The following is a 27,550-nucleotide window of genomic DNA, read 5'->3' on the forward strand; positions in this document are numbered from 1 at the left end:
TTTCTCATACTATAACGGTACCGTTACGCCTTGCACCATGATAATATATAATTTCGTTTTTATCATAACAAAAAAGGACGGATCAAATTCAATGTTCATTAGTACGAGGGTAAAATTACATCCTAGAAAGAGACGTTCATGTTGTTTGACGCTTCATCCTCCCGCTCTATTTCCTCATCAGTGTTTCAATTTGATGAATTTTTGGACTTCCTTGTTACGTTAAAAAGAATGGTGATTTCAGTTTGTTTGGTTTCTTTTGATATGAAGGGAAAGCAGTGTTTCGCTGAAACAGTCACAAGAAACAATATTTGAGTCACGGGATGTCAAATAAAGGCTTTCCTCTTGTGAAATATCATTCCAGTAAAAGCATCTGACAAACGCTCATTCTTGGGAGCAGCAAAATAAAGCCAAGAGTTTACGCAAACTGAAGAATACGCGTTGGATACCGGTATGTCTCTCTGATCTATATGTTTGTGTTGCACTAAAAGGGAACTGCAATATGGAAAACTACAACAACATCAGCAGCAGCAGCAGTAAATGCGTGGAAAGACTTATCAAACACTCAAGCGAACATCGTCATGCACTCTCCGAGAATAGGACGAAATCAAAACCGGGTGGCTCAAATTGACTTGGCGGGTACAAATGCAACGAAACACAACACCCTCCCCACCAACTTTAGCTTGAGCGGGGGGAGAGAGGCAGGTCGACAACGCCTCGCTAGAGCCGCCGCTGCGATCTCATCGATCAGCCGGCAGAGAGAAGGACTAGGGTGACTGGTGGAGGTGTGAGCTTTGATCATTTCGAGTGTCGAGATCGATCGAATGTGGCCGGAGGATTATCGTAGCAAATCAAGAGAGAAACAAACAAACAAACAAACAGAAATGTAGATACAGAGATAGATAGATAGATAGATAGATAGATAGATAGATAGATAGATAGATAGATAGATAGATAGATAGATAGGTAGATAGAGATAGATAGATGAATAAATAAATGTATAGACAGATAGATAAATAGATAGGCAGATAGATAGAGACATATACATAGATATTATATGAATATTACACAGATAGATAGATAGATAGATACATACATACATACATACATACATACATACAAACATGCATACATACATACTGTACATACATGCATGCATGCACACACCCTTATACGTACATAAGTAATAATATACACAGAGAAGAGAGAGAGAGAGAGAGGGGGGGAGGTGGCGAAGGAAGGGAAGGGGGAGAGAAAGGTGTGAGATATGGAGAGAAAGGGGAGAGACAAACAGTAGTGGTGGTAGAATAGTATCATAAAGCAGAATGTAATCACGGAATAAATCATAAAAAGGAAAAAACACCAAGGGAATTAAGAAATAATTCGACGGGCTCTCCAGTGACATAATGGGGGATGGATGGGTTGTGAAAGAGGGGCAAGTCAACAAAGGACCAATTTTAGCGACAAATAATTTGTACATTGCATCATTACTTATGTATGAAAAGCAAAACAACAGCAAAACGAAACAGATTCTAATTTAGGAGCAATTCTCACAATATCTACAGCAATGGCGCAGCCTCAGGCTGACATCCTAATACTCTTTTTGTGGGATTGAGGTTTTAAGAGGTAAGGCAATGCGAGTCTAGTCAAACGCTATGTCTGCTCGAGGCATTGTTTTTTATTTTAGCGCAAAAGAATGATACGAATAAAGACGTTTAATACCATCAGTTTCGACACCATCGTTTGACACCATCTTCACATGATTTCACCCGCGACGTCACTGCAGCAGTCTTTATCTGAATAGTATCGGTCTCCCTGTCGACATGTTTTCTCATGAAATATCACCATGCTGCTATGCAAGCTTTATGTTACTATGGTGCAATGCTCACGTAAGCAATTTAAAGTTTGGGCCAATGAGGTGAACGCACTTGTTTAAACCCGTTATTGGTCCGTGAAATAATTTTTCATAATATCAACACCAGTAGCCCTGCAGTGCACAGTATTGATCAGAGCGCTCAGAAGGTTATAACAGTATAGGTATAGTGTCACGTATTGCTAAGTTTGTAACCATGGCAACTTTTAAATATCATGGGGCAGTAACGTCACGCCAGAAACACTCGTTAGGGTATCCACATGAGCCCAATATGACAATATGCATAATATGACCTACATAGACAACTATGTAAAGCTGTATACGCACAACCTCATCAAAGTAAATCAAATAGAATATGTTACAATAAGCGAGGTCATCTGTGAAAGCTTGTCTGAATCAGACAGTTCGGCTTGCCTCAGAAGAGAAAGTGAAAGTGTGGAAAGCCAGTGAGAGTGTGAGCCTAATCAGACATCCTACGAGAAGGCTATACAATATATGTTGGTAGTGATGAATGTGGCGTCCCGTGCGGTAGTCTAGCGCTGTCCCTGTGATGTGACTTCGATATGAACTCTTAAGTTTCTTTTACACACGAAACGAGAAATTTGGAGTTTTCCCAATTTGCTTGTAATGTCCACAGGGAAGTATTGACTTTCCCTGTCTTGGGAAATGCGTAGAAGCTGTTGATTTCATAGCTGCAGGATAGCTCTAGAAAAATGTCCCCTCTAAGATAATGTGAAATAACTGACATTCCGTGTACATAACAAGTAAGGAATGATAGGCACGTGGCGTCGCCGTGTTTGTTTGTATGCTTTCCTTCATATTCTTTATGGCATATACTTCAAATTTGACGTGTTCGTGTCGTGCAGATTTATTTGTCTTGTCGATTAACACAATTGTTTCCAAATCTGATTTGGATTTCACCCAAATTTCTTGCGATTAGTCGTTGACAGATCGGTACTTTTATCAGAAAATAGTTATACTTGTATTAAACCCTGCGCCTACGATTTTACCAGGGCAACGTAACATTGATGAGTTATACACCCACGTATGGCACACATGCGTGTAGTTGCATGTATGTGAGTGTGTGTGACCACGGCTTAATGTTAAGGATCAACCACATTGGTGCTCTTTTGCTAACATTAGCAGTGCAAATAGGTTTGATGAAGTGGGTAACACCCCAATTCTAATGGCGAAACGTAATATCTCGCATGCTCGCAATCTTCACGCACTTAAAGAGATTAGCATCACACAGGTGTAAGGATCCACAGTCCAGTCGGGGAAAAAGACTTCTCTCCTTCACCGCACTACGTGGTTGACGGACGGGCAGCTTAGATGAGAACCGGTAGATTTAGATCACGATCTGCACGCTTTCAAAGCCGCGATAACATGGTTGCCATTTGCAGGGATAACTGTTACTACTGCGACTAAAAGAAAGTTTCTAGATCTCCATCGAAGCCACTCCCTACGACTTGAATCAAAATAATGTCGGTTTGTTATCCACTCATCTCCTCCACTGGTTCTTTTCTGAATTTTCAAGAATTTGACAGTAAAGACCACCATCTAAATTTTAATATTGGATATGATATCGCCTCTTCCTCGAGAAAAAAAAAACACCTGCACAAAATTTCAGTCAGCATCAGTGAAAGGCAGTGATGGTAGCGATAATACTGTAATCGTCGATGCCTTTGAAGTGTCGTTTGCCTAAACAGTGCCGTTTTCCCCATTATTTCCGCCGCTTTCTGCATCCTTATTGATGCACAGCGTGTGATTTATCATCGAAATTGAATTACTGACTTTAATTTGTATGCATTCTTAAAGAATAACTACGTAAGGGAAAGTTACTTTTTGAAATTGTATAGGTATTTAAAAGGTCATTCATCCACACCTCCTTATCGAAATGGAAAATATACTATCAAACAAATTCATATTCAAAGCTTAACTTGTGTCACGGGCACTGCGCTATAATTATCTTTAAAGATCTGTCTACCACGTATATAAATGTCTTATGATGGGACATTATGAATATGATATAAGTAAGGAATATGTATAAGAAATGTAAAGACAATTTTATTTCATTTGATTTGAATTCTGTATTTTATCATCTCATGATTCGATAGGAAATGAATCTATTAATTCTAGGCACATTTACGGAGAGTAAAGGCAGATTGTACGGTGAAATCTAGAATGGAATTTCAGTAGTAAAAAAGATTTTTTGGAGTATCAAAAGTACTCGGTGACAAATAGCAAAACAAGAAGCTTCGGCAAGAAACTTTGTTGCTAACGAGAAATTTCACGTGAAAAACAGTGCCAAATAGTTTCCCTCTTTCCCGAAAACGTAAAAGCCATTACGTCGTAGCGTAACCGAAGATTTTTCTTCTTACGGTACCGTGACATTTGCTCCTGCGACAATTGCTCCCACGAAATGCCTGCATGCTAAGGCAAACGTCGATTCTACCCACAAACATAACCCTAACCCCGATCCTAATCCTCACATCAAACTAAACCTAAAACCCTATCACAACCCCAGCACTAACTCTTGAAGTCCTCGGAGAAAATAAAACCGGAGCAAATGTCGCAGGGGCAAAATGTCGTGTCACCCTTTCTTACATGTTGTAATGTGGCACTGTAGCGTTTTCTTGCACCGTAGCGAGATCTCAATGAGAGATAGTTGGTATGTGTAATGCCTGATAAGCGGAAAGACAGGAAGAAAGATGGAATGGGAGATAGATTTACTAGATATAGATGGCAGAGAGACAGAATGTATGACAAATTGATAGAGAGAAAGAGAGCAGAGAGAGGGACGGGGACATCTAAAGTGTGAGTGAGTGTAGTGCGGTACACGATTTAGCTTTAGATGCCATTTGTATAAAAGCATGTCTAATTAAGACAACATGGCGCATAGTATGTGCCATAATTGAATAACGACTGGCGACGGATAGAAGGATTAATGTGCAGCACGTCTAATTGAGAAAAAAGGCACTCACCAGTCTTAGCGGAGCCTCGTGACATTACATCTTGTTCGACAGGTGTGCCACTCGCCCAAGGCCAGAGATCTCCCAGTGATCTTATGGCACCATCACCTTTCAAATACACTATCTCACTATATGCCGTGTCACACACTCTCTGTGTCAGAGCATCCACTTACGCGCTAGTTTCTGGTAGCGCGAAATGCGCGAATATTTCAACACCGCAAAAATTTCCACTTTTACAGTAAGTGGCGTAGTCTAGTTGCAAGGCGTTTGCATCATCTTGAGAATTACTATAAGCGATAAAATTTGTGATTTCATGTTTGTCGCAAAATAAAAAGTTAATCATAAATATTTTCGGCCGCCTTTCTTTCTCTCTGATAACATGCAATGGTTTTCTTATCTATTTCTCAATTTATCGTCTTCAAGAACTGGCAGAATACAAGCAAGCGTAACATTCCATTGAGAAGTTTATTTATTTGTCGCCATCATGTAAACAGGTTTTAGTGTAAGGATTTCCTTAGGTGAGAGCGGATGAGATACTGCGATCGAGTGATACAGGCACTCGCGTTCAATGTCGTAGGATCAATGACCCGCAGTGAATGTTTGAGTGGACATTCTCAGTCAATGTGTTATGCAAGCGCGAATTTCGAACTCATCAGTGCCACTAGCAGATGCGTTCGGTATGCATACTGAATATTTACGTTATCAACTTTCAGGCATAGCTGATTTCCTATCAGAATCACAATGATCTCACAACCGTGCTTATCATGGCAAGGAAGTTGTTTTGATTAAACTGTGGCAAGACAAGTACGACTCACGAATCAAGTACCCTAAGTGAGGAGACAAACCAGACAAAGAGTAACAAAAAAAAAAATCCTCGCCTGTCTCTTCTAACACAACAAATAAATACAATGTACTAGGGATTCTTTCGTCCTTGTTCTAAAATAGAAGTATCCAGAATAGTTTATCGTTGATCTGTGATCTCCAACATCGGCAAACATGCGTGGTGTCTAGGCAAGGTCGGACAAAATAAAAGAGTTTTAAAGGTAGAACAAGGAATAGTTTGTGAGAAATAAAACAGTTCATATTGTGAGATAATATTGGCATGTTTGTTTGTTTGCTTGTTTGTTTGTTCAACCACGAAAATTGAACATTGGCATTCGCAGATTGAAAACAATAACCGTCTAGTGGCTGGTGGGGGGGGGGGAGCCGTGGTGTTGATGACGATGGTGATAATATAAACAGATATACATAATTATACACAAATATTCCCTGACCATTTGTGTGTGTGTGTGTGTGTGTGTGTGTGTGTGTGTGTGTGTGTGTGTGTGTGTGTGTGTGTTTGTGTATGGAGGGGATGGGTGAGGGATTAAACATCTTTGGTCAATACAAGTTCATATGAGATCTCCGTTTCAGGACAAACGCTGTAAATCGGAGAAGAACCGAAAGCACATAATAGGGTGGTGGTTTTTTTTTTCCTGCTGCAGCTAGACAAAACCGTGAGGGCAAGACAAATCCAATTAATGACGTTCGGTTTCGAATAAACAGTAAATGACGCATATCACGCCTACTACTCCATCGTTCTTAGCATTTCTGTACGCTTATCTTGTCTGATGACCGCAGTTAATCTAATTTCAAGAAATGTAGATATCATCAAGAAATCAAGAATCTGAGATGAAACATCGAAGAAAGAACTTGGATGTACGAATTTGCATTCTGCCCAAGATTAGGGGTCTGACTCTTGAGATAGAGAGAGAAGGGAGAAAAAGCGAGAATGAAAGGGAAAAGGAGTGTAATGCGCGGATATCACGAAGCCTGGGGTATAAAGTCATGACTGTTACTAAGATGAAGTGGGTAAAAAATCTGACGCATGACATAAAATTACGTACATTTTATCCTGGAAACATAACACAGTTCAGATGGTGCATTTGTGGAGGCAACAGAGAACTTACTAGAATGTGAGAAAACTTATTAGAATGTGTGGTTATTTCTTTTATCATGTCATTCTTTTGTATATTCACGTGTTTTATTTTCCTTCTTCTTTTCCTTCTTCTCCTTGTTTTTCTTTTCTTCATCTCCTCATCGTTCTCCTTCTATTTGTTCGTCTCGATCAACAGCACTATCTTCTTCTTTCTTTTCTTGTTTGCCTTCTTCTCCATCTTATTTTCATCATCGTCATCAGCATCTCATTCTACATATTCTTTGATTAGGCATTCTGGTACAAAGAAACGGAAATGCCCGGGCTAAAACTTTTGCATCCTTCAAAATTATCGTTGCAAATTTACGATTTGATTTTCCGTTATTCTTTTCATCACTTAAGAAATGCCGTGCTCTCTGCAAGGCGTCACTTCATTTAGCAACTTCAAAACTTCTCATTAATCAAAAGTTTATGCGCCCAGTACAATTTCCGAGGCACAATTTACTACTTGCCTTCAACAGCTTGGCAATTGTTAATCGTATTTTAAGATGTGTCAATAAATATTTACATAGCTTCGATGTTCATGCAGTTGTCGCCCCTGCCGAAAACGTTAACTGAACGAGCGAATGATTTGTTGCTAGTCACGCCAGGAATGCTACCAGTAAAAGAAGCGTTAGTATTCTAAGGCTAAGGCTGTGCTTTTTTTTCCCCGCGTTCACCAACCAACACGAAAAGACAAAGCCAATTTGATCGAGGGCTATAGCCAGCTGTTTTCGCGAAATACAAAGTCTCCTGTGTATTTTCATAAAAGAACAACGAGGCGAGAAGAATTACGCCGTTCATTTTCTCACAGAACGTTTATGAGATTTGTTTTTCCTTTTCATACAGTTTGTTACGCTGAGGAAGTGGGGGATATATACCGAAATTTGCAGCACTCGATCACTAATGTTTCCCAATTTGGCTTGACGTATATTGCATTTCACAGCGAACTAATAAATCTTGTTTTTTCTTTACCCTGGCTGAGTCTACCTCTCTCTTTTCTCCCCCCCCCCCCCCACCCCGTCTCTCTCTCTCTCTCTCTCTCTCTCTCTCTTTCTATTTCTCAACGCTATGTTTGTCTCTTGCCTTTTTCCATATCGGGCGGGATTAATTAGCTAAACGCATTAATACCGCACTGGTCAAACGACCATAATTCGCACTTTATTACCAACAGTTTATAACCGATTAGAGTGCGGTTGTATCATCCATTACAGCATGAAGAGAACCGAAATACATGCATTCGATATCCGCACTGGTCTTTCATACACTCTCACCCACTGAGTGCTTTAGAATTTGAATGCGTGTTGGATTTAATCAGTTTTGATTGTGCGTATCTGAGCATGCAAAGTGATGGAATCGTACGAATGTGTGTAGAACAAAATCAATTCGACGGACCTTTGATAATGCGCGTCACAATGGACTCCGCGCTCTCGTATCATAAAGCTTAGTTGGAAATTACCAGAACATTTAGCAGAATAAACAGGCTTTATCGGCAGACGATTATTGTCTACTTCATTAATTTCCATTTAAGAAACAAACAACCACAAAAAAGAAAGAAAAAAAAAACACACAATGCCAACAAATCACGCAGGACTGACTCCAGCACTTTTAAGGTCTCTGCGCATAATCCATTCCCCCTTCCCCATTAGCTTTGCCATTACAACTTAACTTTTCAAAGGATGAATGGCCTGAAAAACCAAATTGGTCTATATAGCAACATCAGCAAATAGCCTTGGGTGCCAATTGTTTTATGTTTCATGTTCTCGAATATAAAAGAGTGTCAGTCATGCAGTCAGACAGCGACAATTCCATCGAGGTAATATCAAAAGGCGTTTTCATTGCCGAGTAGAAGGTCACTAACAATATCAGCGTTTGATGAAAAAAAAATGGGAATATTCCAAATTTAACTAGAGATTGTAATTTGTCATCACTGACAAATTAAGGTGATCCGATTTTTTTTATCAATGATTCGAGTCCTGATACTGCAAAGTCTCAGCTACAACATATCAAAATCTGAGAGAAATTCACCGAAGCATAAGTAAGATAGTGCTCGATAAAGAGAGTCATGTCAATTTTCACATCTAAAAAATTCCCTCCCATAGAGATAACACGTCATAGCGAACATAGAAAAAGAAGTACATATGACCTTTGACCCCACTTTGCACAGACAAGATGGCATCTGAGCAAAAAGTGGTTATTTTATGAAATGATCCCTGTAACATGGATTTTACGTGTGCAAAATATGGGAAAGATAGGTCATGTATTCACCAAGATACAGGATGAAACATTTATGACCTTTGACCCTAATTTACATACCCAAGATGGCGTCTGATCAAGTAGTTGTTATTTTATGAAATAATGTTCGTGACATGAACTAAACATGTGCAAAATATGGTGGTGATAGGGTATGTTTTTCTTGAGTTATTGCACATAAAGTTGCAAAAAGAAAGGAATATCTCAATACATCGAAGATAAACTTTAATTTCAACCAAGTTTTTTCACGTGATTCCGACAACGTATGAAAAAACAAAGGGCACACTTACGATAGCCCTACGTCTCAGCTACAACATATTAAAACCTTAGAGAAATTCACTAAAGCATAAGTGAGCTAGTGCTCGATAAAGATAGTCATGTCAATTTTCATTTCCATAAAAATTGCACTCCCATAGAGATTACACGTAAACTGGTCAAATTTGACAAGGTTACCTTCAATCCATTTTTTCGAGGTGATGTCGTCATCTAATGAAAATTGTGTATTTAATTTATGAAAGAGCATTTCATAAGCTACAACATATTGAAATTTGGGTGAAAATTGGCAAAGGATAAGTGAGATACGCTCGAGTAAACTTGAAATTTGATGACGTCATTTTGAAAATTTACTTTTTTTACTTTATTAAGAAATTTGATATCTTTTAATCATTTTTTCAGCATCGCCAACCCATGAAATGACATATACAACTCATCAGCTTTCAGAATATGTAAAGGAAATGGGGGGTCACCGTCCATCCTGACGAGTAAAATCGGATTTAAGATTTGCGGTTTTTTGGCATAGTTGCACTGTCTATCGCCATTGACGCGCGCGCGGAATTTCAACTTTGACGGGCCCGTATGACGTCATATTGAGTCGGATTGACTTGAAACTTGGTAGAAATATTCCTTCACATTTCAGACATCTGATCACAGTGAAAAAAATGGGAAATTTCGATTGCATATGAGCTGTGCGTGCGTATATGCGCGCGCGCGTACGCGTCGGTCCGATTTTTTCATTTTTTCAAAAAATGCTCTAAATGGTCTGAAACGTGTGCAAAAAAATTTTGGGCTTGATTGGAGCATACAAATATTTCAACGCGCGCGTACGCGCACGTTTTAAGAGAAAATATAAATTTTGACAATATGAATAGAATTCGCTTGACTTGAAATATATGTGACGTAAATTTCATTTAAAAATTCCATCCCATTAATGAGATATGATTGAGAATGTGTTTTCATATAATGACGTCATAGTGACGTCACGGTCAACTGATCACAATGATTTTACTTGATCTGTCGTCTTTGGGACACGATACATACATGGTATAAGTTTGAACTTGATAGGCATAGCACTTTCTGAGCTAACCTCTGCACAACTTTTGAGGAGAAATAAAGAAAGAAACAAAGAAAGAAGAATAAAGAACTAGAGATTGTAATTTGTCATCACTGACAAATTAAGGTGATCCGATTTTTTTTTTAATCAATGATTCAAGTCCTGATCGCAATAGGCATGACCATGACAGGTTTCATCTGTGTTCAGAGACATTGGCCGTGTGATGTTTGGATTCTCATTTAGAAAAGGTCGTCATATCTGCCATCTTTGGTACCAAATCTGTATACACTATAACGAAGATACAGCAACAAGTACATATAACCTTTGACCCCACTTTGCACAACCTAGATGGCATCTGAGCAAAGAATGGTTATTTTGTGAAATGATTCTTGTAACATGATCTTTACGTGTGCAAAATATGGGAAAGATAAGACATGTATTCACCAAGATACAGGATGAAACATATGTGACCTTTGACCCTAATTTACATACCCAAGATATTGTCCGATCAGGTAGTTGTTATTTTATCAATCAATCAATTCAATCTTTATTTCCGATTCAATATATAATATACAAAATATATGTGAATATGAGCAAATTGTACAAAAAGTGAGTTTAAAAACAATGGAAACGACAACAAAACAAAGCGAGATTATGATAAAGACAAAAGAACAAAAAAAAAAAAAACACATCGGGAAAACAGATATCACAGGTACATAGAAAACAGAAACTCATTAACATTATGTGTTTGGTTGACCGGAAAATGGTATGCGCGTAGAAAGCCAGAATAGGCTTGTTATGTTGCACATACTCCGCGTTATAATCATTTGAAAATTACTTTAAAAAAAAAAATCAAATTAATCATAACAAAAAAGAGAAAAACATTAAACACCATCATACAAATAGAAGAAAGACCAATGCATCCATACATAATAATCCAATCAATACTTACTAATCAATAACTTCTTGTACTGCCTTTTGAACATATTATTAAACTGTGTATTGAATTTGCTCAATTCTAACGTATTCCATAAAACAGGACCAGTATGACGTAACGAATATTTAGATTTATCGGTTAAAAAACGCCATCGATGAAGATGATTTGACGATCTTGTATAATAATTATGTACATCAGAGTTCACAGAAAACATATTTTGTAAATAAGGTGAAAGAGTTTTAGCATGGAAACGTTGCATAAAGGAACATATTTGAATTTTATTCAAATCTTGCAATTTAAGAGTGTGTAATGATTTAAAAAGTTTAGATGTTGAAGCTCTATAATCTGACTTTGTACAAATTCGAATTGCTTTCTTTTGTAGTATAAAAAGTCTTTGAGTATGGCAAGAATACGTGTTTCCCCAAATAGAATTGCAATAAGATAAAACAGATAAAATATAAGCATTATAAAGAGCGAACAAAATGTAACTTGGCAAATCATATTTCAGTCGATTCAAAATTCCAATAAAACGAGAAATTTTTGTACAGACAAAGTCAATATGATCGCTCCAACTCAACTTACTGTTTAATACAACACCTAAAAAATTTACAGATTCATAAAATTTCAAACGTATATCACCAATTTTTAAAATCATATCATCAGTATTATACTGCACACCTCCGCGTTTAAAAAGTACACATTGTGTTTTACTTATATTCAAAGTGAGCATATTGCACTTAAACCAATTATGTACTTGATAAAGATTTTTGTTTAAAAGTTCAATCAACACATTGATATCATTATGAGAGGCAAGAAGTGAGGTGTCGTCTGCATATAAAATAAAATGAGATTCATGGCAAGAATTGACAATATCGTTTATATAAATCAAAAACAGTAAAGGTCCAAGAATGGATCCCTGAGGCACACCCGTATTGATATTTCTAAAAGACGAATGGAAAGAATCATAAACAGTGAATTGTTTCCGCCCACATAAATAAGATCTGAACCACTTAAGACAGACACCACGAACACCATAATATTGCAATTTTTGAAGTAAAATTTCATGAGAAAGACAATCAAATGCTTTAGAAAGATCCATGAATATTGCCAAAACTTCTTTACCATCATTCATTTCTTGAATTATTCTGTCTTGTATTTCTATAACTGCCATTTTACGAAATAATGTACGTGACATGAGCTAAACATGTGCAAAATATGGGGGTGATAGGGGCTGTTTTTCTTGAGTTATTGCAAAGAAAGTTGCAGAAACATAGAAATATCTCAATACATCGAAGATAAGCTTAATTTCAACCAAGTATTTTAACATGATCCCGACATCATATGAAAAAACAAAGGGCACGTAACGATAGCGCAAAGTCTAAGTTACAACATATTAAAATCTGAGAAAAATTCACCGAAGGGTAATTGAGCTAGTGCTCGATAAAGACAATCATGTCAATTTTCACATCTAGAAAAATTCCCTCCCATAGAGATAACACGTCATAACGAAGAAACAGAAAGAAGTACATATGACCTTTTGACCCCACTTTGCACAGACAAGATGACATCTGAGCAAAGAGTGGTTATTTTGTGAAATGATTCTTGTAACATGATCTTTGCGTGTGCAAAATATTGGAGAGATAGGACATGTATTCACTTAGATACAGGATGAACCATTTATGACCTTTGACCCTAATTTACATACCGAAGATTGTGTCCGATCAAGTAATTGTTACTTTATGAAATGATGTACGTAACATGAACTAAACATGTGCGAAATATTGGATAGATAGGGCTTGTTTTTCTTGAGTTATTGCAAAGAAAGTTGCAAAAGGAAATTAATACTAGAGATTGTAATTTGTCATCACTGACAAATTAAGGTGATCCGATTTTTTTTTATCAATGATTCGAGTCCTGATCGCAATAGGCATGACCATACAAGTTTCATCTGTGTTTAGAGACATTGGTCGTGTGATGTTTGCATTCTCATTTAGAAAAGGGAGTCATATCTGCCATCTTTGGTACCAAATTCTGTATACACTGAATAACGAAGATACAGCAATGAATACATATGACCTTTGACCCACCTTTGCACTCCCAGATTGCATCTGATGAAATAGTGGTTATTTTGTGAAATGATTCTCGCGACATCGTCTATACGTGTGAAAAATAAGGGAAAGATAGGACAGGTATTCACTCAGATACAAGATGAAACATTTATGACCTTTGACCCTAATTTACATACCCAAGATGTTGTCCGATCTAGTAGTTGTTATTTTATGAAATAATGTACGAGACATGAACTAAACATGTGCAAAATATGGGGGTGATAGGGCGTGTTTTTCTTGAGTTATTGCAAAGAAAGTTGCAGAAAGAAAGAAATATCTCAATACATAGAAGATAAGCTTTAAATTCAACCAATTTTTTATCGTAATCCCGACATCGTATGAAAAAACGAAGGCAACAAAACGATAGCGCAAAGTCTCAGCTACAACATATTAAAATCTGGGAGAAATTCACGGAAGGGTAAGTGAGCTAGTGCTCGATAAAGACAATCATGTCAATTTTCATATTAAAGAAAATTCCCTCCCATAGAGATAACACGTCATCACGAAGATACAAAAAGAAGTACATATAACCTTTGACCTCAATTTGCACAGACAAGATGGCATCTGAGTAAAAAGTAGTTATTTTGTGAAATGATCCTTGTAACATGGTCTTTGCATGTGCAAAATATGGGACAGATAGGACATGTATTTACTAAGATACAGGATGAAACACTTATGACCTTTGACCCTAATTTACATACCCAAGATGGTGTCTGATCAAGTAGTTGTTATTTTATGAAATAATTCACGTGACATGAACTAAACATGTGCAAAATATAGAAGTGATAGAGGCTGTTTTTCTTGAGTTATTGCAAAGAAAGTTGCAGAAAGAAAGAAATATCTCAATACATCGAAGATAAGCCTGAATTTCAACCCAATTTTTTGACGTGATTCTGACATCGTATGAAAAAACAAAGGGCACACTTACGGTAGCGTAAAGTCTCAGCTACAACATATTAAAATCTGGGAGAAATTTACCGAAGCTTAAGTGAGCTAGTGCTCGATAAAGATAGTCATGTCAATTTTCATTTCCAGAAAAACTGCACTCCCATAGAGATAACACGTAAACTGGTCAAATTTGACAAGATTACTTTCAATCCATTTTTACGAGGTGATACCGTTATCCAATCAAATTATTGTAATTTCATGTTTCAAAGAACATTAAATAAGCTACCTCATACTGAAATCTGGGTGAAAATTGACAAAGGACTAGTGAGATACGCTCGAATGAACTTGAAATTTGATGACGTCATTTTGAAAATTTACTTTTTTTACTTTATTAAGAAATTTGATATCTTTTAATCATTTTGTCAGCATTGCCACCCCATGAAATGACATGTACAACTCATCAGCTTTCAAAATATGTACAGAAAATGGGGGGTCACCGTCCATCCTGACGAGTAAAATCGGATTTAAGATTGTCATTTTTTTGGCATAGTTGCACTGTATATCGCCATTGACGCGCGCGCGGAATTTCAACTTTGACGGCCCCGTATGACGTCATATTGAGTCGGATTGACTTGAAACTTGGTAGACATATTCCTTGACATTTCAGGCAGCCGATAAGTGTGAAAAAACGGGAAATTTCTATTGCATATGAGCTGTGCGTGCGTATATGAGCGCGCGCGTACGCGTCCGTCCAAATTTTTCAATTTTTCAAAAAATGCTCCAAATGGTCTGAAACGTGTGCAAAAAAAATTTGAGCTCGATTTGAGCATACAAATATTTCAACGCGCGCGTACGCGCACGTTTTAAGGTATAGATGAATTTTGAGAATATGAGTAGAATGCACCTGACCTGAAATATATGTGACGTAAATTTCATTGAAAAAATCCATTCCATTAATGAGATATGATTGAGAATGTGTTTTCATATAATGACGTCATAGTGACGTCACGGTCGACTGATCACCATGATTTTAGTTCGATTGCCGTCTTTGGGAGACGATACATATATGGTATAAGTTTGACATTGAAAGGCAATGCACTTTCTGAGCTAACCTCTGCACAAATTTTGTCCAGAAACAAAGAAAGAAAGATTCCGTACAGATACAGAAGGTGATCCGAGAGGATACTCGGATCACCTAATCAGTACAGATACAGAAGGTGATCCGAGAGGATACTCGGATCACCTAATAACTTCCAAAAACGTCTGTCCAGTTCGGAGACAGTGTCACTGTTCTTTGTGTTTGGTTTATGAGTGTACATCGAGAATATTTAGCAAGTATCTTCGTGAACTAATATACAGTGGACTGCATGGTCTGACGATGCCTCAGTTATACGAAAGAAGATAAGACCTTTTTGTAGGCAATCTTTGGATAATTTTCTTATTTCTTTCATTTAAGGAGGATCAAATAACAAAATACTACAGCGCTGCTGTCATAATCTACATAGAAATGGCACGAAAGTAGGAAGTGTTAGGATCCTCTAAATATTCGAACTTTAAACGAGTTATCTAAAGAGTCTGTGGGGATGCACCTTTAAGGACGCAATGGCAGTCTGAATGTAAACAATATAACCTTATTGTCGCTAATGGGCACTTCGAAATGGGTCACGTGACCCTGGGTTCTCATTGCAGACAGTCTATTACTTGATATTGTGCGTGTGTCATTAGAAGTAACGAGATGGTCATTTTCGATGTCAACTTGATGATTTCAGTCTCAAGTCTGTCCAGTAAAGCGCCTGCTCTTGTTCACTCACTAGTGTTTTATCACTTTGGAACTTGATTTCAATCATACATTTAGAACAAATCATATATACTGTCGTATCTCATTTTTTTGGATGATACATTTTGGATTATTATTACATTTTGTCATGTACTGTACTACACATTGTCGTTCTGAGTGTTCCACGATTTACAAACTCTGCTTTTTAGATGATTCATCATCATGATGTTGAATTTTCTTTGAAGCAAAGAATACGTTGTTTCTACTTTTAATCAATTGAATTGTACATATATTTTGTAATATACTTTATATGCATTCAACATATTTTATTACGATTTGTTTAAAGCAGTATCATTTGTAAAATGCATATTTTAAACTACTTGTTTTTTTGCTCCTGTATGGACATAAAATCATAATCTAGTTGAATTGGATTGTTAGATTTGTTTCCCTCTCGATTTTTGACTAAGGATTGCGCAGCTTTTTCACTGTGCGTTTTCTGCATCGAATAATAATGCGGACTATGAAAATGAACTGACGAATGAACGTGGAGTGTACGCGTCTGAAGTTGTGCTGTGGCTATTTTTAAGATACCATAACAACCAAAGCTCATTCATCCCTTAGTTATGATTTCGTTGAGGAAAACTGTTTACAGCTAAGCATCCTGCCACCACCTGTTTCAGTCCAATATGATGAGGAAATTTGCTAACTGATAAATCACTCAGTGACAAGCACACACAGACAAACACACACACATCACATACACACACGCACACACACACGCACACACACACACACGTACTCACGCACAAACACACACACTCAACACTCATTCGCAAAAAAAAAGACGCCTACATAGCACTAAATCTACAATATCTAAAGATCTCATTTATAGGAGGTATTTACACACTCAGTACTCAAAGAGTTACATCACAACGGGCTTGTGTCCTTCACCGCTTTTATTAGTGAAAAGAAAAAGTCCTCGCTAAAAGTAATGAAATTAAACTCAAAATAAGAAACGGTTAAACAGGGATGAAATGGAACATTATGGAACATTAAAGTATACATATATGATACCAGAAAACAAAACTGAGGAAGTTCTTCTGAACATCTGACGAGGGCTTTGGAAAAAAATAAAACGGAGACGAAGGGGAGTGTGAGGCTTTTCTCCTTCTAACAAAGGTATTGAATTCAAATGTGTTTATGGATGACGGGGTTTGAAAGATTTGCATCAGCGGCTGCGGTACGTTTTCGACGATCTTTTTCTTTATGTCAGCATACCACACTCAAAGTAGAGTCATAAACAAAAAAGACAAACCCGCTAAGCCATATCCTTTCTAAGCTACGGAGAGGAAGATTATTATTTATGAATAGATGATTGTGTCTTTGGGTATGTGAGGAGAGAGAATGTTCTGAGTCGCAAAGAGTCAGCTGATTCTCACCGCGAGGAGACAATCGCAGGCGATTGCCAATGACAGTCATCGAGACTGGATAAAGAAACATACTGGGTATACCGACAGTTCACTGGTGCAATATTCATCAAGGATGAAAAACAGTGCTGAGAAGGACGTGTCAACAGAAACTTGGAGACATTGGGCGAGGATATAGAATGAGAAAGAAGAGAGGAAGAGGGAGAGAGATAGGGAAGGAGAGGGGAGGAAGAGGGGAATAGGGAGTAGTAATCTGCAGACAAAAAAGAGGTATATAAACCACCCCTATTTAGTTCTAAAGCCTCTTAATTTCCATCCGAGTTTTTTCTTAAATAATGTTTTGTCTCCACCATCCTTCGTTGATGAAGTGTTTTGTTTTTCAATCAAAAGTCCGTTGTAACATCTGACTCTGATGTTGTACTTCGATGAATAAAAACGCTCGTTGGCAGTTGCGATCTTCCATTTTTGATGTATGTTGGTTAACTGTTGCACGGATTATATCTCACATCTCAAGTTACAGATCCGAAAGCTGTTGTGCGATGTCAGCACGAATGGTCAATCCCGGCCTTACAAAATGGTCAAACTAAGAATACAAATGAGAGTTCTGTTTAGCCTTAGGATCCTACCTTTAAAGAAAGGGGACGTCATGACGACACTTGCTTGTTTATATTGTGACGCACAACCTCTTCTAGACGATCGTGTTTTCGCTTCGCTGTCTGCAATGTCATGTGGTCTCAAAGGGACAAGCGACTTTGTGTCTGTTTATGTTAGATCATTAATGCATATTATTTCGACTGAAAGCAAAAATAACAGTAACTCCAATCTTCCTTCGCATACAGTATTCATGCCATGATCCACAGACAGTTGACGGTTTCAAGGAACATGCAATTAGAGTAAATTCGTACTGGACAAAGGGATGGCTTCATTTCATACAAAAGTATAATAGTGTAGATTGCTATGATCCTGATTAGTGATTAATGAATCCTATGATTAATTGCATGTCAAAACAAATTTCCCAAAGAATTGTAAGGAAAGAAAAAAAAAGAAAACAACAATATTTTAACGTGATTCATTCATTCATTCATCATTCATTCATTCATTCATTCATTCATTTTTTCCATTTCAAGCAGTAACATAAATATATCTCACATAAATCGAATACATTAATTACATCGCAATGCATAATGAAAATAAGTTTACAGAATATTGTAAGTATATGGATCATAAAGATCATAATGAGAGCAAATACCTTCAACAAAAACGAAATTATCAGATCCTTTAAAGAGTCAAACAGAAATGAAATGAATCATTTAAAAAAATCTTAACCCAGCGACTACGTCTTTAACGACAGCAGAAACAACGAAAGGAATTTCATCGGGCAATGTCGGGACTAAGAGTGCGCTGACATTTCAAAGGGCCTTCACTGCATTATAGAGCGCCACCATACCATCGTTCGTTTGTTTGTATGTCTGTCTCCAGTGGGAGATTGTCGACAGTCTTTTTTTTTTTTTTTTTTTGGCTACATTCAAGTTTGTAATCTCCTTGGTCGTGGTGGAATTCAAACATATTAACACAAACGCATTTCAAATATGCGCTCCCACAATCAGTGGGGCCAACTATGGGATATTTGTATCAGAGGGGATTACGTAAAACGGGAATAGGAGCCAATTTTTATCATTCAGAAGTGATATATGTATCACACCTCTAGAGCGGATGAGAATTGAATTGCGTTTTCAGTAATGGAAAGGATGAATTATAATACGTCAAAGCTGGACATGACAAATATAAATCCTTTACAACCTTGTCGAGCTTTACACCTCGGTTACTGCTTCACGAGCCACCAAAGTTAATACGTACAGCCTGATCGTGGCAATGACGTCATTTATAAGCGCGCTCACAGACCCATTAGCTTCACGATATATTTTCGGATGTTTCTAGTCCCCCAAAAAACAATTAATGCGGATCGGAGCGTGGTTACGAACGGGAGCGGGCGGAACTCTGGCTAAAAGCCGGGTGTAATCATACCGAACGCGACTGGGCGCCGTAGGGAATAGGTTCAGTTCGCCCGTCATCAGACGATGCCGACCAGCTATTCTTGCTTGTAATTGATGCAAATGAGACGCATCTCCGTCCGCACAATTCTCGCTATCGCCAATGACGTAAAAAGTACCCGGATGTGGCTTTTTCGTCAAGATTTAGTGCACTTGGTAGCAAGGGCACTTCCGGCGCGGGTCATAATTTGCACAACGCTAGCGTGCGCGTACGTGTACCTTACCTATAGCGCAGCGCCGACCACGGATACTAATACAGTAGGCCGCTGTATACCGCCCGAGCCAGCGAGTGGCCAGGCCTGTCGATACCGTACTCGTACACTGTAGTCCCCGCCGCCGGCGACCGGCCTTGCATTAATAGCATGCACCACTGCACGCAGCGCATAAGCTAACACATACACATCACAAATCAGTCATCTCTGCATACGCTGAAAATATGCTGGAAAATATTAACCCGCCTGGATATACAGTACAGTGTATATCGTCATGGAATGCCCATCTTTTTTTTTTCTTTTATTTGTTCTCTGTCGAAATGTCGCGAACACAATCGGGAACGAACAGTGATCTCGAACTTATCCTGTCTCCGAAGCAATTTCTTCCAAGTAAGTACGTACAATGTATGTAAGCACTGGGCCTACTACCTAGTGCTACTATACTACCACTACTAGTAGGTCGCGCGTGCACGTACTGCGCTGTGGAGTCACCCGCAAACTTCACCCACGCGGCCACGTCACGTCTCGCATGCCAGTAAGGGTCCTATTTCTGCAGATTTTTTTCATTTATTGTCGTGCGAACAACACGTGGCAGCTTCGCAGCAACAACCAATAGTCGTATTAACAGCAATTTCTTAAGAATGGAGGAATTTCAAATCATATTAAAGCTGTAATTCAAGTCGAGAAAACCGGAAGTACACGTAGAATACAGTCGGTTGTGTGTGTAAACAGCATTAGTCACGTATCACGCGCGTACGAACGGAAGTGACTTTGCTACCGGACTATCCCATAATGCACCGTGAATGACGCTTAAATCAACATCCTGGTACTTTTTACGTCATTGGCGATAGCGAGAATTGGCGCGAACATTGCGCACGCGGTCACAATACCTCGTAACAATCAACGCACCTGTCCACCTTGCAACACTCTAACACCACTATACGAATCCCTGTGAGCGAATGAGGCCTTATAAAATTTCAACCTAACCCGCCAGGGGTCTACGAGCCTTCTCCTGATTTCAAATGGCCAATGGGCTGGTTGGAATAGTGGGTGGGCGGAGGGCTACCCCTCTGTTCTTTGAAACGTATTAGGTATTTAAATAGACATCTCGTGGATCACAACGTTGATCCCGAACACACTTGTGTTCACCATCAACACAGTTATTTTTTTAAAATCAAACTTTACATTAATATAGATAGCAGTGGTTATTTGTTGTCAACGACGGAAATGTCAACGAATTGTCAATGTTACATATTAGTCAAAGAATGTGCGTCCCCCCCCCCACAAAGCACACACACACACACACACACACACACACACGAAGAAAAACAAAGTGTGTGAGCGTGAGCAAGCGTGAATACAGTCAAAAACGATCGGGATCGTGAGTATTCATCATTTCCTGTATAAAGGAACACATAAAGAGAGAGAAAAAAAGAAACCATGTCAACTGTTTATTGTTTCTTTTTTCCTTGTTACTGCCCACACTGCAGTGCAGCACATAATCCTCCGCAAAAATCAGACGACACACACATGTAAGCATAACGCAGACGGATGGATAGTCCCTCCTACACACACACACACACACACACACACACACACACAAACACACACACACAGTAACAGCAGCAACACACTTGTACTTGCGAACACTGTAACACAACTTTTTTAAGATGGAAACCTGGCGTATTCATAACACGGTCGTGCAATACTACACACACTCATCAACACACTTGTATTCACGAACACTGTTACACGTACGTCTTCATAAGATATGAACATGGCGTATTCATAACACGGCGGTGGAATACTGAGAACAATAAACATCATAAAGTTCAGCTTCATTACTGATATTTATCATTCCTAGCTTAGGGAACTCATACAGCATTACCAAAATGCAGCTCCTATAAATTGTGCTTTTAGCGGCGTCTGTATTCTTCGCTGATTGCGCTCATGAATAAAAATCGCTCATTCTGTGGTAATTTGCCCCGTTTTAATGATCTTAAATGTAATAAACGAATTCATAATACGGTCTTCAAGCGTTATAACTTTTTCATTATCATGTTATCTGTCACCATCTTATCTGTCGAGAAAGGAGAGCGAAAAGTGAATGGACAGAATTATAAATCAGAACGCTTGGTCGTTAATTCCGAAATCACGCCGAGAATACGGTTGAGGAATAATATCATGTTTCTAGTAATTTAAAACGTGATATCAAACGTTAAAAAGTGTCTGTAATGCCTGGGAAATTTACGTAAAAATGCTGTGACATGAGCAAAGATTTTAATTTTCTCAGCGTCAGCAAAATACTGAACTTCGATACAAAAGATTTAAAGTCAATTATTTTACCACTTGAATCACGAGATAATTCTTTTCTTCTTTTTTTTTTTTTAGTTGTCACTAGTCACCACAAAATCTGTAGTTTATATTTCTTTAGAGTCTAAGCCTTCCACGAACATCCAGCCTGTCTCACTTTATTTCTAAAGCGTATCGAACAGAAAATAGTTCACTGACCAGACATGATATAACAATAAAGAATATTGGTTCATGAATATAGATGCCGTTCTGCTTGAGGGATTGTTGTTCTTGTTGTTGTTCCTTATAGCTAAGTCTGATTAAAGGACAAAATTTCCATTCCATGCCAACCTCATTCGGCTTTCCGGTAAATGCTTGGGACTTTATCGGGGTGATGTCGGGTCACTTTTGATACTGACACTAAAGAGGTTGATTCTATTAAGGTAGGGCAAGTGAAAGTGAGGCTGAGGGAGACCTTAAAACCAGCAAGACGTCACGGGAATGCCACTTCAAGAACTCGTTTAAAGTGCAGCCAAGGGATAAACTTCGGCTCAAGTCCTCTACCAAATGACATGATCTAGATTACCGGCACTCCCGCTGATCTGTTGGGGGAACCCTCGTGATTATCCAGGTATTTTAACAAGGTTCCACTCAATAAAGAACGGGATGAGTTTTTCCAGGGTGTTTTTTTTTTTCGTGGAGGCAGAGGGTGAGGTCAATGCCGTGGCGAGTTTCATCTTACAGAAGTAATACAACTAATCATCTAGATCATGTTTAGATCATTATCTAGGTGCACGACGGAAAGTATTCTCCTAACTCAGGTAACCTTCATGAATAGTAAAAGGCCCTTGGAATAGAAGGGGCTGACGGGGAAGCAAAAAAAAAAGTTCACACCGAATGAGTTTGACGGAGATTCGTCACCGGCACGTTTGATGATGGAGTGGGTCACAAAATGTTTCTAATCAGAAGACTCTACATGGATTGATGCTACTCGTTATCAGAGAAATGTGCCTAATGCTCCGGTAGCGTGGCGCCCGCTGTACATCACCATAGTCTTCTCATTCTGGACAGTGGATGCAGAAATGTACACCAACAAACAGAATAATCAACGCAATAATACATAGGGACATCAATGCTGTTAGATGCAACCAGAAGAATATCAAAATGACACATACGATAAATAACAGTTTGATTACTAGCTCCAATACCAGAGAAGTGGGAAGGAAAGATAGAGGTGGGGGGGGGTTCGATAATTTGAGAGAGAATGATGAGGCAGACCAATGCAGAGGCAGTAGACGAAAGAGAAATACCAATCCATCGAACGTAATTCGACTAAAGTACGCACGGCTGGATACAGATTGAATGTTTTCAAGCTTCATTCCTTTTGTTTGTGTGTGACAACAGGAAAGATATGGATTCGGCCAGACCCTATAAATCGTATATTTGGTAACTTACTGACGTTACATGGTTGTTTTGCCAGCTCACGAGCTTCCTTTGCCCTTGGGACAGGAATAAAAAAAATAATATGTATCCATGTAATTGTGATTATGACTGCATTATATGTTTTCGTTTCCTGCCACGTTCGGTATCTTAATTATTGTGGTTGGTCATACAGTCATGTCTATCTCCATCGCTGGTGGCAAAGACTGGTGTGTCTTGTTTGGTTGTCACTTCGGTAACTTCTACATGTTCTCCTTCTATCTGCTCAGCTCTAGATTATTGTGAGAAATTGGGTTATACCATGTTGTTAGCTTCTAAGTAGTTGAATACGATGAAAGCTTTCCTTAGTGTCGAAAAGTAACATGCCCAATTAAAGATGTTGCTATGTATCTGTTTCCGACACACTTTGATAATATATCAAGAAACAACCACTCTATAGGAAAAACAAAACCACTGCTGCACTGTACTCATCAAGAAGAGTGTAGCGTTCTTATCTACGATGACGAGAAGCAATAAAAACATATAGGGAAACACATTATTCCATGTTGTAGTCATTGAAGAACTGCGAGGTGACTCAGTGGGTAGCGTAAATCTGCCTTCCAATTGAACGGCTAGGGTTCGGGCGCGGGTTCGAATCCAAGTGAGTCTCGTTGAGCAATGTTGTGTATTATCATGTTATCACCTCAAATAGAGGCAAAATACTCCATCCCTCGGATAGGACATAAAATGGGGGTCCCGTGTGTGAGAGAGTCACAACCCACGCACGTAAAGAAAAAAAAAAACCCGCTTCATTCATTTATCGGAAAGGGCCGGGTGCATAACCCGGTGAAATGGTTCACCCTAAGCAGCTAAGTACTCAAAATCGTACCCTATGGAAGACCAGCTAGTGCAGCTGAGTATGGGCTATCCAATAATCAAGTCAGATGGAAATGAAAACAAAACAGATAAATAAAACATTGTTTACCAATGGTACAAAGAGTGCCCCTTTCCAATGAAGATACAAACTGAATGTCAAACCTGACTTAAATCTACCTGTGCATCTCCTAAAAGCATTTATCAATATGTATGACATAGAACGCGCTACACGGACACTGGATGATGAGTGATTGTAAAAGCTCACATAAATCTTTGGCGCAGGTGAGCCTTCAAAAATATAAACAAATAGATAAATTAAAAATTGAAAATTACCAAAAAAAAAATTAAAAAATACGCGCTTTGCTGAAGGCAGCATAAAACACGGGATAGGCAAGAGTGGTATAGGTGGGTGTGTTTTGCATTACCCCAAAATGCTGGGGGCGGCTAAAAGAGGCATTAATCGTCAGTCATGATAACAGCTGGTGCCCCTTAACGGGCAGGCATCCGGGACCAGCATCTCATCGGTCATCAACGTGATTAATTTACCGTCTCCCATTGTATCCACTCACGGTGTCATGGAGGGCGTAGCAATAGCGGATTCAGCGATAATCAAACTAGCATGTCCTAGAAACAACAATCCTCGGTTTGCTGCTGTATCTTTTTTTTTTCTATCATACTCTATACCATTTGTTGTTATTGATTATTTTATATCTAAGATATTAAAAAGAAATTTCTTTCCTCGCAATGCAAATGATTGTGTCGGTTGCAGAAATTTCAAAAGAATCTTAACAATGTCGATGTATAACTCATTTTTTTTTATATGTGCAATATATGTGCATATATTTAGAAAAAAAACCCCGAAGTTCTTGCCATTCATTTAAAGATTGACGAAACTTTGTAAATATCTGATTTTGTGCGGATTTAGTGATAATCTAACAAATTCTTGCTAATCTTTCTCTAACATATAATTCATGCAAAGAAACTCAGAATTAACAATGTGAAAATGACAAGCCCAAAACTTCTACAGCAACCCCCCTCCTCCTTCCCCTTTCAAAATTTGATGGTGATGGTTAAAAATGTAGTTCGTGGCAGTTTCGTGTAATGGCGGTTCCTCTTTTAATAGAGTGGTGCTTTAGGAAATGAATCCATAGGGATGTGAAATGTATTGGAACAAGTAAAAGTGCAGCTAAAGGAGAGGTTCGTCACTGACTTTCACCATGCATCCCACCCAATCGATGAGCTTGCTTTAAGTCCCACTATAAATTCTGATGGAAATTATGACGTTATAACAGCTCTCGCGTACAGCGCATCGCACCTGTGGCGAAGTCTCTTTGTTTTGTTGCTGTTTTTGCTGTTTTGTTGTTGTTGTTTTTTTGAAAAAGATAACAACAAAATGAGAAAAAAAATCAACGAGAGATCACTGCATTATCATGGCTTTAGATCCACTATCCAGTCTAGCAGACACCATGGAATAGTTTGAGCGTATAAAAGGCAGCTAGTGGTGTAAAAAAGAAGATTTCATACTATTTTTAAACACTATAATATCTTTTAGAAAGTGTTAAGTGAGAGAATGAGTAATAAATTGGCAATGTGGAGTGGTAGAGTAGAATGTTTGGGACCAAGTTCAGATAATATACAGGTTTAATACATGTCAAATCATCTTCACTACATCCTGTCTCTTTAAATAAAGTCGTAAGATAATGTGATTGAAAGTTTTACAGAACTTTTCCTGGTTTGACTTGACATCGATCTACTCTTCGAAGTCATTTTTTTTTTTCAAAATCGCGGCCGACGCTCTCACTATGTTTGTGGCATTGAAACTCATTAACAAATTGTCTTACATCGACGTAAATAATTTAATGATGTGATGTTGAATTAAAAAGCAATTCGACGGGAAAATTTCATGAATTCAAATGACAGTGGTATGTTGCTCTGAATACAGTGGTCTAAATCATATATTATCACTTCAATGCCTAACGTCTGGAGCATTGGGAATTGGTAGAAATGAAAAAAAAAAACAAGTAATTAATTACAATTGACATTCGTCGATTGCATGGATTTCGTGATGACCTGTCACATACACATTACATGGCTCCAACCCAAAGCGAGATACTTCATTTCATTTCATTTCATTTCATTTCATTTCATTTCATTTTATTTCATTTTATTTCATACTTCGCTTGGCAGCCAAGAGCAACAAATGATCGAATGTCAGCAGATTTATGTCCACATTAATGTTTCTCAGCCATTTTGGCAAAGAGAGCGATGTGCACCGGGTAATTACATTGTTGCCGCTTGCGCAAATCGATCACGTTTGTTGTTGTTGTTTGCCTGCTTGTTTGTGTATTGTGTTTGTGTATTGCGAGTGAAAAATCTCAAGTAATTATGACTATCCCTCAAGCGGAATCGTTCTTTGGCACATGGTATAGAAATTAAAGAAATCCATTCCTGCACGACAGGAATCACAGTTTGGTCGTTTGTTAAACACATTTTGTATTTTGTTTTTATTTAAATCATGCCAGGACTGTACATCATGTGATTGTAGGGTGTTGCTAAACTGAGTTAAAATTATACTCAAATTATCGCAACCTATGATCTGCTTGAATGCATAACTACTGCATAACAGCAGTAGACATATAGAAGCTACGACAAGATCTAAAGAGCAGACACAGACACAGACACAGACACATACACACACACACACACACACATAGAGAGAGAGAGAGTAGGACAGAAAGCACGGACGACTTAAATACCTTTGAACTGAAATGACCAGCTGTCGTTGCCAGTCGTTACTCAGAGGAAAATGATGGACGAGGACGCATAAAAATATTCGCAAAAAAAAAAGTTTACAGATGCCACGCGACTTTTAAAGGTTAAGAAGGATGATGTAGCTTGAGTGTCGGCTTAAAAGTCACGCCGCTATTTTCGTACACATCATGCATAGGACACACCCCCTACGTCATTGTTCATGCCCTTGAGTAAATTCTACGCACAACACATGCACAACAAAAACAGATCTACAAGAAATATTCAAAAAGGCAGTTACCATGGCAACAGATTTTTCTAACTCTGACTAGCAATGTGTCTTGCACATTCAAACCTTGTAGCAGTCATGAGTGCCAAATTTCAAACCGAAACTTGCAAAACTGAAGAAGTTTTTCAGTCGAAAATATTTCTGTAT

General features: G+C 38.3%; 1 protein-coding gene across 1 annotated transcript in view; it reads right to left on the minus strand.

Moving 5' to 3' along the window:
* The window catches only part of LOC139721202 (G-protein coupled receptor 54-like), a 43,081-nt gene that overhangs the window by 9,686 nt on the left and 5,845 nt on the right, over positions 1-27,550 (minus strand). The window lies entirely within an intron of this gene.

The sequence above is a fragment of the Diadema antillarum genome, unplaced genomic scaffold (genome assembly GCF_040938485.1).
Source record: "Diadema antillarum isolate AM-2024a unplaced genomic scaffold, OU_Dant_1.0 scf00000140, whole genome shotgun sequence".
NCBI lineage: Eukaryota > Metazoa > Echinodermata > Echinoidea > Diadematoida > Diadematidae > Diadema > Diadema antillarum.